This window comes from Manis javanica, chromosome 13 (assembly GCF_040802235.1).
Source record: "Manis javanica isolate MJ-LG chromosome 13, MJ_LKY, whole genome shotgun sequence".
Classification (NCBI taxonomy): Eukaryota; Metazoa; Chordata; class Mammalia; order Pholidota; family Manidae; genus Manis; species Manis javanica.
The window spans coordinates 50,811,402-50,820,803 of NC_133168.1; the positions used below are offsets into that span (position 1 = coordinate 50,811,402).

General features: G+C 41.6%; 1 protein-coding gene across 3 annotated transcripts in view; it reads right to left on the reverse strand.

The window, feature by feature from the left end:
- The window catches only part of EPB41L2 (erythrocyte membrane protein band 4.1 like 2), a 205,661-nt gene extending 198,244 nt beyond the window's left edge, over nucleotides 1–7,417 (reverse strand). Inside the window, exon 1 of one of the 3 annotated variants that reach the window (XM_073219613.1) lies at nucleotides 7,259–7,417. The gene's annotated coding sequence lies outside the window, so the exon portion shown is untranslated. Of the gene's footprint in view, nucleotides 1–7,107; nucleotides 7,235–7,258 lie in introns of those variants that run through there. The other 2 variants (XM_073219614.1, XM_073219617.1) reach the window with 2 other exon arrangements.
- Between the last annotated feature and the right edge of the window lie 1,985 nt (nucleotides 7,418–9,402).

The following is a 9,402-nucleotide window of genomic DNA, read 5'->3' on the forward strand; positions in this document are numbered from 1 at the left end:
CAAAAGAGCATAGTGTGGAGGGAAGAACTCCAGACAGGAGGAGACCCTGCTTATGCCTGAAGCTCTTACTACTAAATTGCTGAATGACTTTGGGTAAGTTTAACCTTTTCCTGAGTCACTTTTCTCATCTATCAGACCTATGGTATGAAATTTTTTAAGAATCAAGTGGAAACATTTTAAGAGATTATTTTAAAAAGAAAAAAACTTTACATACTAAAACAGAATTAACCAAAAAAAAAAAAAAGTCTAGCCAGAAGTCACCATAGTTTTATGCTACTACCTATTGAAAGAAATGTATTGTGACCTCAAGAAAATCACATTTTGAACCCCCCAATGTTTCTTAAATTTTAGTTATTCACATACCTACTTCATAATTGTTGCCAAATACAAACAGCCACTGTATTATTTAATACTTATCTTAAAATCAGTTTACTTAAAAAATACCTACTTTCATCTTATGCTAAATAATATCAGTGAGATCTTAGTTTTGAAGTACTTGTATATATTTCTGAGGCACTCTGGCATATATATATTTAACTATTAAAAGAAAAAGATTCATCTGTGTACCACCTCAAATCATTTTAATGTACGACCACACTTTGAAGAAATACTGTCCCAAACTACTGCCCGGAACATCTTCTATATTAAGTGAATAGAGTATTTGAATTTATAAATCTCTAAAACCTACTGGGTACCTTAACACTAAGCACACACATGCATGAGCCTTTGAACCTTCCTTCCTGAAGCCTCTTTAAATCTCACAGCCACTACCTTATTCAGGATCTCCATTTTTGTTTCACTTTCCCCAAACCCCAGACAAAAATCCCTAACTTGTGTTTATCTTTACATTAGTGTAATTCTCACTATGCTTGCCCTAGTAATGAAATTTTTCTCACCACAAGTATTTAACAGGGCCCACATGAGTTCAAAGATTCCTTCTAATCACCGAAAAATTTTCAAATATTTAAATTTTTGCATGTAAACCATGTGTGAGTCTAAATATAAATATTTGGTACACTCTAAAATAAGGTTGTCATTTCTAATACATATCCACCAATGTTATTGTGTATTTTTAAATCTAACTCAAGCATATTATTGTAAGATTTATACGTGCACTGAACTGATCCCTGAAATACCACAGGAAAAAATATACACATTTGCTGAACTCCTCCTGGAAAACACCTTTTTGTTAATGACGTATCAGTCATCCACTCTCATTCACTCTACATGGTCACTCAATCACCTGACTTCTCTCTATATATTATATAACTGAAGTTCAATTCAACATATGGCACGAGTGAAAAAGGACAATTTTATTATGGCTGCAGTCCTTACCAAACTGTGCACACCACGGCAATCTTGCGAATTTTATTTTTATCAATTTAAAACCCTAAAATCAGTGGATGGAACATGACTTAATTTCCGCTCCCTCCCAAAGCCACACTAAAATGACAACTAAGTAAGTTTTTTAAAAAAAGGTACAAATCCACACATACAAAAAAAAAAAAAAAAAAACAGAAGAGGACAGGCCAGCAGATGAGATATATCAACAGAATTTTATAAGATGGAAAACAGATGTACAAAGTAACTGACTTAGCAGAGCAGAGGAAGCCAAAACCTGAATTCCTGTTTTGGTGGGGGCCTACAAGAAACAATCTGACAGTTGGAGAAGCCCTTAGGACCCTTAGGAATTAAAGGTTCCAGATACCTCTGAGGGCTGGGGTAAATAAAAGATAGGGTTCAAAACAGGAGACTGGCTGGAAATACAAGGAACATTTAAACCCTTCCTATACTAACACACACCCCAACCCACACCCTCTCTTCCTCTCTCTCGCCAAACCTTTGCAGCCAGAAGACAGGACTTTTACCCTCTAGACATGTGGAAGGAGGAAAAGCTCTGGTCTCAGGCAACTCAGACACAGAGAGTAGCTTGGGGCACTACACACAAAATGAGGTGGTCCAATTACTCCATCAACAACTCTCTCTCACACACACACACACACACACACACACACACACTCACTCACTCACTCTCTTGCTAACAGTCTCAGGTGATTCCTGAACCCAGAGGCCCACACACGGGGGCAACACCTTCCCTACTAACCCCACTCAAGGTCAAGAGTCTGAACTTAAATGATCCCACTCTCCTTTCTGATCCTCTAGGGAAATGGATCTCAGGTGAAAAATAAGTAGCCTGTTCAGGCAAAAAGAAAAAGAGCCTAAAAATTATGGTAAGTGTAAATTATATTTTGATTTAATGTCTTCAAAATACTGGAACATGTACATATATTGGTAGAATACAGGAAACTCAAAAATGTTATTAAACTCAGCACTGTAAGTTATATGGGTCCAGCTCAGCAGTAGGTCTGGAAACCTGAATTAAGGGCTTGGAAAAGATGATTAGAGAGCTGGTAATCAGACCTATCTGAAAAGTTTTTAAAATCACAATTACCTTGGAAAAAAACAATTAAAGGGTAACATAAGTCTTTTAAACATTTGAAAATTATTTCATGGAGAAAGACAGTGAGGCAATAAAAAGAGCAAAGCAAGAGGAAACGTGCTTTTCAATCACAGCATGAAAGACTTAGTTTAGGTACGATGGACTTCCCTGCCTGACCTAGACAAGATAGTCCTACAGATGAACAGTGTCAAAATCACCCTGGAACCATTTCCATGCCCTCTGGTCCTTAACACAGAATTTAGTTACACTTGTAAATGTCAGCTTGGCTACCTAAAGCAAAACCTTATCTAAGATACTTCTCAGAGTAAATAAAAAGATCATTTTTATTCTTCAAATGTAATCCATATTACTATAAAGATTATTTGGAAGACAATCCATATACATTTAGAACTGTATGACTCTAATACACTAATGCAAAAAAATGCCAAAATGTAGAGCTGTATCTGTGAAATAAAATGACAGTTCCATTCTAAAAGTAGCTGAGAATATGAAATGAGCCTAATTTGGATCTTTGAAAAAAAATCCAGAAGCATTAAGAATGTACTCATAGGCGGCATGCTCCCTTCTCCTAAGGGGTAAGAGACATCAATTTAAAAATGAGAAAATTTAGAAAACCACTGAAATTCTCATTGAAATAAATACTATCCCAAACATCAGGTATTTAGATAAAGGACCCTTCTAGACATGAAAAACACGCATCCAAGAAACCCACAGACCTCAAGCCAACCACAAAACAAGGGGAAACAACATCCAATAATAAGAAAAGCAAATCCCCTCTATGAAATATTACCTACATTACCTTTCTACATTAAATAGTACCAGGTTCTTCAATGTCAACTCCAACTTTCAAAGAATCTTCACTCAAAGTACCTCCAATATGTTACAGAACAGTCAATGAATAGATTCATCAAACGTACTAAGTACAAATGTTACAGGTGCTTCACATAACATATATACATACATGTATACGTGTACGATTATATATTATGTACGGATAGATGTATTCCCTCTCTCGCACAAAATACATGTTCATACACACTTTATAGAAAAACTAAAAAGGCACTGGTTATCACTATCAGTTATTTCTAGCTATTAGAGAGGATTTCTTTCTTTCCTTTTTAGCTTACCTGTAGCTTCCACTCCAACATGGTATTCAAGCTATTTCCCCTACAGTTAATGATACCAGGCATTAACTCCACTTTAGATTTTAGTCTGAGGAACTGCCCAGTCAGGTCAATCTAAAAATCTTATGAATATAAAATTGCTGCTTCGTGCCAAACACAAAACATCCTTTGGGCATTCCCAAAGGATACTCTGTCTGGAATCTGTAGGGGTATCACACACAAATTTATCAACTCAGGTCTTCCTAAGAGGCTGGAAATGTTTGTGCGTTGGGGAGAAAGGCAAGGGCTGAGTGGGCTTTCTGACTCCTAAAGGTCCAACCCTGAGATTCCAAAATTCCATAAAAGGGTAGTAAATTAGGGTTTGGCTAGTAGTTGCTGACTACTGAAGCCAGCATAAACATTTACTTGAGGCTTTTAAATCTGTAAGGGTACCCAGTGGTTAGGTACAGTAATTCTGAATCTGAAAAAACAAACAAGGCCACTGGAAATGTTTCTAAGTAAACCCCAAAAAAAGTGGGATGGGGGAGGTGGGCACTTCATTGTTTTCTCCAAGTAAACAACACAAATTTTAGAAATGCAAAATTAAACTCTCAGCAGTATTGATCACTATAAACTATTTTACTGCCTTATAAAAATACTAGCAATTCATACTTTACAAAAAAGTCCACACACAGCCTTTAAAGACTACTTCAGCTCAAAACAGAGAAAAAGACCCATACTTTCCAGTGGAAACAGAAACAAAGGCAAATCTTTCAAAATATTTAGCATTCTACTATATAAAATATAAACCCCCATATTATTCCTACATAAAATAGCAAAGATAAAACCTTTGTAATTCTCCAGCCACAGTAATATGAGAGTGGTGATTCGAAGCAAAACCTATTTTAAACATAACTATAAGATATTACTAATTACAGAGTTATTTTACCAATAAATATTTTGGTTAAACACTGCTTTGTCATCTTGTGTGTATTTTTAATTGAAAGCAAGCTGATGGGTAGTACACGTGGACATGGTTATGATTTTTAAAAATCTATTTTTAAAATCTGGTAACTGGATAGGTTTTCTAAACTCAATTCTGTACAACTGGTAATTTGAAAAGGGTAAACCACAAGAATGTTACGTTAAGAAGCAAAGAACCTCACAAGCTTACCAACTCAGGTCAGCACAAAGCTAAACTGGAAACCTCCAAGTGCTAACACACTTAATGATGAGCTGGCAGTCACTAACGCATGTACATATGCAAACTGTACTAACAGGTCCCTCTCCAAATACGGTAAGACTTATCTGAATTTCCTGGTTTTATATTTGCAGTTATTTTTTGGTGGGCCTGTCTTTAGCTTCATCCTCTAAATCTGCAAATTTGCTTATTTCTACTCGGAATTGAATTTCAGGTTTTAATATACATACAGAGTTGTACACATACCCAGTTGAATATACATACCCAATTGAAAATATTCCATACCAGTTTAAAATTTTTACATGAGTTAGTAATAATTTTACTGAAATTCTAACTTTTGTTAAATGATTTACCACTTTTAATCATTTTAAACAATTCCTGTCTAATTTAACTATTAAGAATTTGAAGTTGGTGGCTCAATTTACCCTATTTTCTCTAGAAAGTCTTTGCACACAACAATGGCTCTAACTACTTCGACTGAAGGTAAAAGACTGAAGAACTGTTATGACTAAGTCTTTCTTAAAGAGAAATGTTTTAAAAGGAAAGAAACTGTCTCCTCTCCTTACTCTAAATGAGCAGCCTCTTGTTCTCAGCAGTCCTTCTGCACACAAGACCACTACTGATTACGGTGGAAATTCTGCCCAAGAAATTAGGAAGACAGGATAGGATTAAATTAGCCCTAAATCCACACCATTGTTCTCCAATAAATCCTAAAGAATAGCTATCTGAGGTGATGGTTGTTCTCAAACTGAATTACAGGACCGATCACCCAAACTCTGGCAGGTGAACTGCCTAGCTCTTTAAAAAATGTCAGACTGATGGATGTACCCAGTTGGCCCTTATTACAATCCAAGATTGCATTGCAATACAGTCCCATCAGTGGTTACAAGAGCAATCCAGTGATTTCTCACAGCAATGTGCCTGCAAAATAGAAATTAGGTGCTATTCGTTGCCCAGTAAACCTGTTCAAAGCCTGAGATATTCTACGTCCCAGCTGTTAGCAGAGAAACTGAGTCATTTTCCCTCAAATGCTAAACCCATCGACTAAAATGCTAATTTTTCATACATTTGTAAGTAGAAAATGTGGAAATAATGGAATCCGGTGAGAAAAGAACAAAACAAGGGGAAAAATAAAGGGAACTAAAGAAAATGGAAGAATACGGGGAAAACTGTAAGAATCATTTTTTAAAAATATTTAAAAAACCGTAAGAAGAACAAGACGCCAGGCACACTCCAAAACACCATTTCAGACGCAAGAAGTTCAAGAAACTGAGGAAAAGATGTTAATTCAAAAAAATAAATAAAAGACATCCATGGCGTCCAGGTTCCACCTTCCCTCCCTCTTAAAAACAGGGGCAGCGGATGTGGTGATGGTGGTCCAATTTAAAGCATCCCGGGTCAGGAAGGCTCCACACAGAGACCCCCACCACCCATCCCGAAAATAATAGACTAGACAAGAGCCCTTCTAACCTCATCAAAAACTTGACGTCAAAAGAGGTTTGTAATCTCGGGAAGCACAGGGACCTACGCCCGACCCCACCCCCACCGTCCACCCCGTTCCTTCCCCTCCCACCGCAACTGGGGCACAGTCTCAGGACTGAGGATGCGGCCCCGGTGGCCAATTACTATCCTGCCTGCTCGGCTCAGTTCTCGTCTTTACCCTACAACTCACCTAAAAACGCTCCCAACCCTCTGCCCCAGCCCGGGAGAAGGAAAATAAGCAATCTGTAGTGAGACAGCCCAGGCACTGGAACTGTAAGGATCGCAGCGCAAAAACGTGCTTCCCTTCCCGCATCCGCCCCAGCGGCGGGCGTCCTCCGCGACTGCGCGGGCGGCAACCCGGGGCGCCCGGGGACCCACGCCGGCCCGGCCTGAGCTGCGCGTAGAGGTGGCGCGCCGCCTTCGCCCCGCTCCCCGCGGTGAGCGAGCGGCGGGCCCAGGGAGGCGCGGCGTCCTCGCCCCCGTTTCCTCTCCCAAAGTCATCCTCTCGAAGGACGCCGCCGCCGCCTCCCCCGAGCTTCCGCGCATAACGCCAGGCGCCGAAGGTGGGCGGCCGCTCCTTGCCGGGATAGGCTCGTGAGCCACAACCCGCGCCCGGGACAGAGCCGGATTCCTCCTCCGGCCCCTGCGCGGTCCTCGCGACGCGTGACCCCAAGCCCCCACCTCTCCTGGCTCCCGGGAAGGAGGTGAGAGGAGGACCGCAGAGAGCGGGGAAGCGGCGATCCGGCCTGGAGCTATAGCACCCGGACCGCGGGACAGGACTGGGGTAGCGCAGAGAAGGGGAAGAGAGAGGGGGCCGCAGAAAATCCCAAAACCGGCCGCCCTGCCCCCCGCGGTCGGACCGTCCCGCCACCGCTTCCTGCCAGGGATCAGCTTCCCAGCTGCAGCCAGAGGAAAAATCTGAGCCGCCCCTGCAGCTCCTCAGGGACTCGTCACTCGGCCCGGGCTCCCCGCCCTAAGTCCACCAATCCGTAGTCCCGCACGCCTCCTTACCCGGACACCGCGCCTCAGGAGGTTGCCAGCCGCTAGGACCGTCCTGCTGCAGCTCCAGCGCCGACCTGTGGGGCCCGCCTCCTCCCTCCGCTAGGTTTCAAATTGAAATTCCCTGGCTGGGGCCGTCAGAAGACTCTGCGCGCCAGCCCCGCCCCCTCGCGGCGGAAGCCCCTCCTGCGCCCCCGCCGGGCGCGCCCCCGGCACGGAAACCCCCGCGGGCCGCGCCACGCCCCCCGCTGCCAAGCCACGCCCCCGGGGCAGCCCTTCCCGCGGGATTCGCCGCGACCTGTCGCCGGGTGCCGGGCGCTGGGGGGACGTGTCGCACCCCCAGAAGTGTTCTGGATAATGACTGCTAATATAAGTATGCAAGGCGTTCTTACCCGCGAACCCGGCCTTAACGGCCTTTTTGTCAGCTTTTAAAAGTTACTTCTTCGAAGTGCATTCACTGACAAAACCTTTATTAAATAATCTATTCGAAGGCAAACAGGAGGCTAGGTCCTGGAGTCACAGAATTAAGGAAAAGAGGGCGCTGAAAAAAGCCATTTATTCTTCCTGTGGAGGTATAGGAGAGACCGGGGAAACCCCCCCATGGAGGAGGGGCTTTTTTGCTGAACCCAAAATGTGAGCAGGATTTCTCCGCTGCAGAGGCCTGGATTGCAGAGCAGAGCAAGGCTCAAGAAGAGGCTGGAGACCTAGGGCGGGCCCAACTGTGGACAGACACACACAGGATACCTCCCGGCTCTTTGATTTGTAAAATTACACCGCTTTCTCTCAGGTTCTATTTATTTCATCTCTGAATGTTGGCAGGTCAAACAGGATGTGCATGTTATCCTCCATGCATGCACCTCTTGTCCTTTGCCTCCTTCCATCTCTGCTGAGGTCTTTAGTGACTCCACCTCGACCAAAGTTAAATATTTTCTTTCCTAATCATAACCTTTTCTGAAATTACAATACCTTCTATGTGTATGATTCAGTTAACAAAAAGCACATTCACATCTTTTATCATTTGATCCTAACAACTTTTTGAAGAAAGCAGGGCAAATATTATCTCCATTACATCAAAGAAAAAGTTAAGATCAGAAAGATAAACTGTTTGCTAAAATCTTGCTAGTAAGTAATAAAATAATAATAATAGCTAGCATTTATCGCGTGCTTTCAAGCATTGTTCTAAATCCCTCTCATGTGTTCACTTACTTAATCCCCCTAAGTACCGAAGTTAAACTTAATACGGCACACAAATGCAGAGAGGAAACCTGATTAGATATCAGTTCTGGTAAAGAAGACTGCAGAATTTTAAGAAATAATAGTAAGGAAATTTGAGGTAGATTTGCCATGAAACTAACAAAACTTAAGCTTCAAGATCTATCATTTTCACAGACTTTGAAACTAACTGTATATTTATAAACTTTTTTTTATTAGAGTGCTAAAGTTATATGAGCTTTAGGATCCATAAAACCTTGCTCAATCAATCCCTGACGAAACCCTTTATAATGCTAATGCAAAATAATAACATAAATGTAGGCATAATTAATAGAATATAATGACCTTATAGGAAATGATATCCCTACTGTATTTCTGTTGAAGCATGTGAATCACTTCTATATGCCACCTTTTAAGTGTGTGATATTAACAAGCTAACTCATATCCATAGATGGGTGACCTTGATAATGTGGGAGCCAGCGATTTAGCCTTAAAAAATGATTAAAGGTAATAAAAATATTATCAAATATCTAAAGGTGATTGTGTGGAAGAAGAATTAGACTCTGTATTTTGGACACAGCCTAACTTGACCCCAACATTTTGATGCAATGGAGCAGATGCAGTGAAGACCGAACAAGAAATGAGGTAGAAAAATCAAGTTTCAGAAACGGTAAGGAAGTGAAGAAAACAGATGGAACAGGTACTATACAGATGTCAGCAAACAACAGGTGGTAATCTAAGCCAATAGGAAGTCTTAACAGGGAGAAAAGCTGGGTTTAGACAGACAAGCAGGACAAAGTCCTAAACAGGTGATATCTAGAGATACAGGCAGGCTGAACACTGACAGAATGGGCAGGCTGCAGTTCAAGACCAGAACATTAATCCCCAGGAAAGCAGACTGATAAGAGAATGGCTGGGTCTTCTCACTAGACAGACTGGCATAA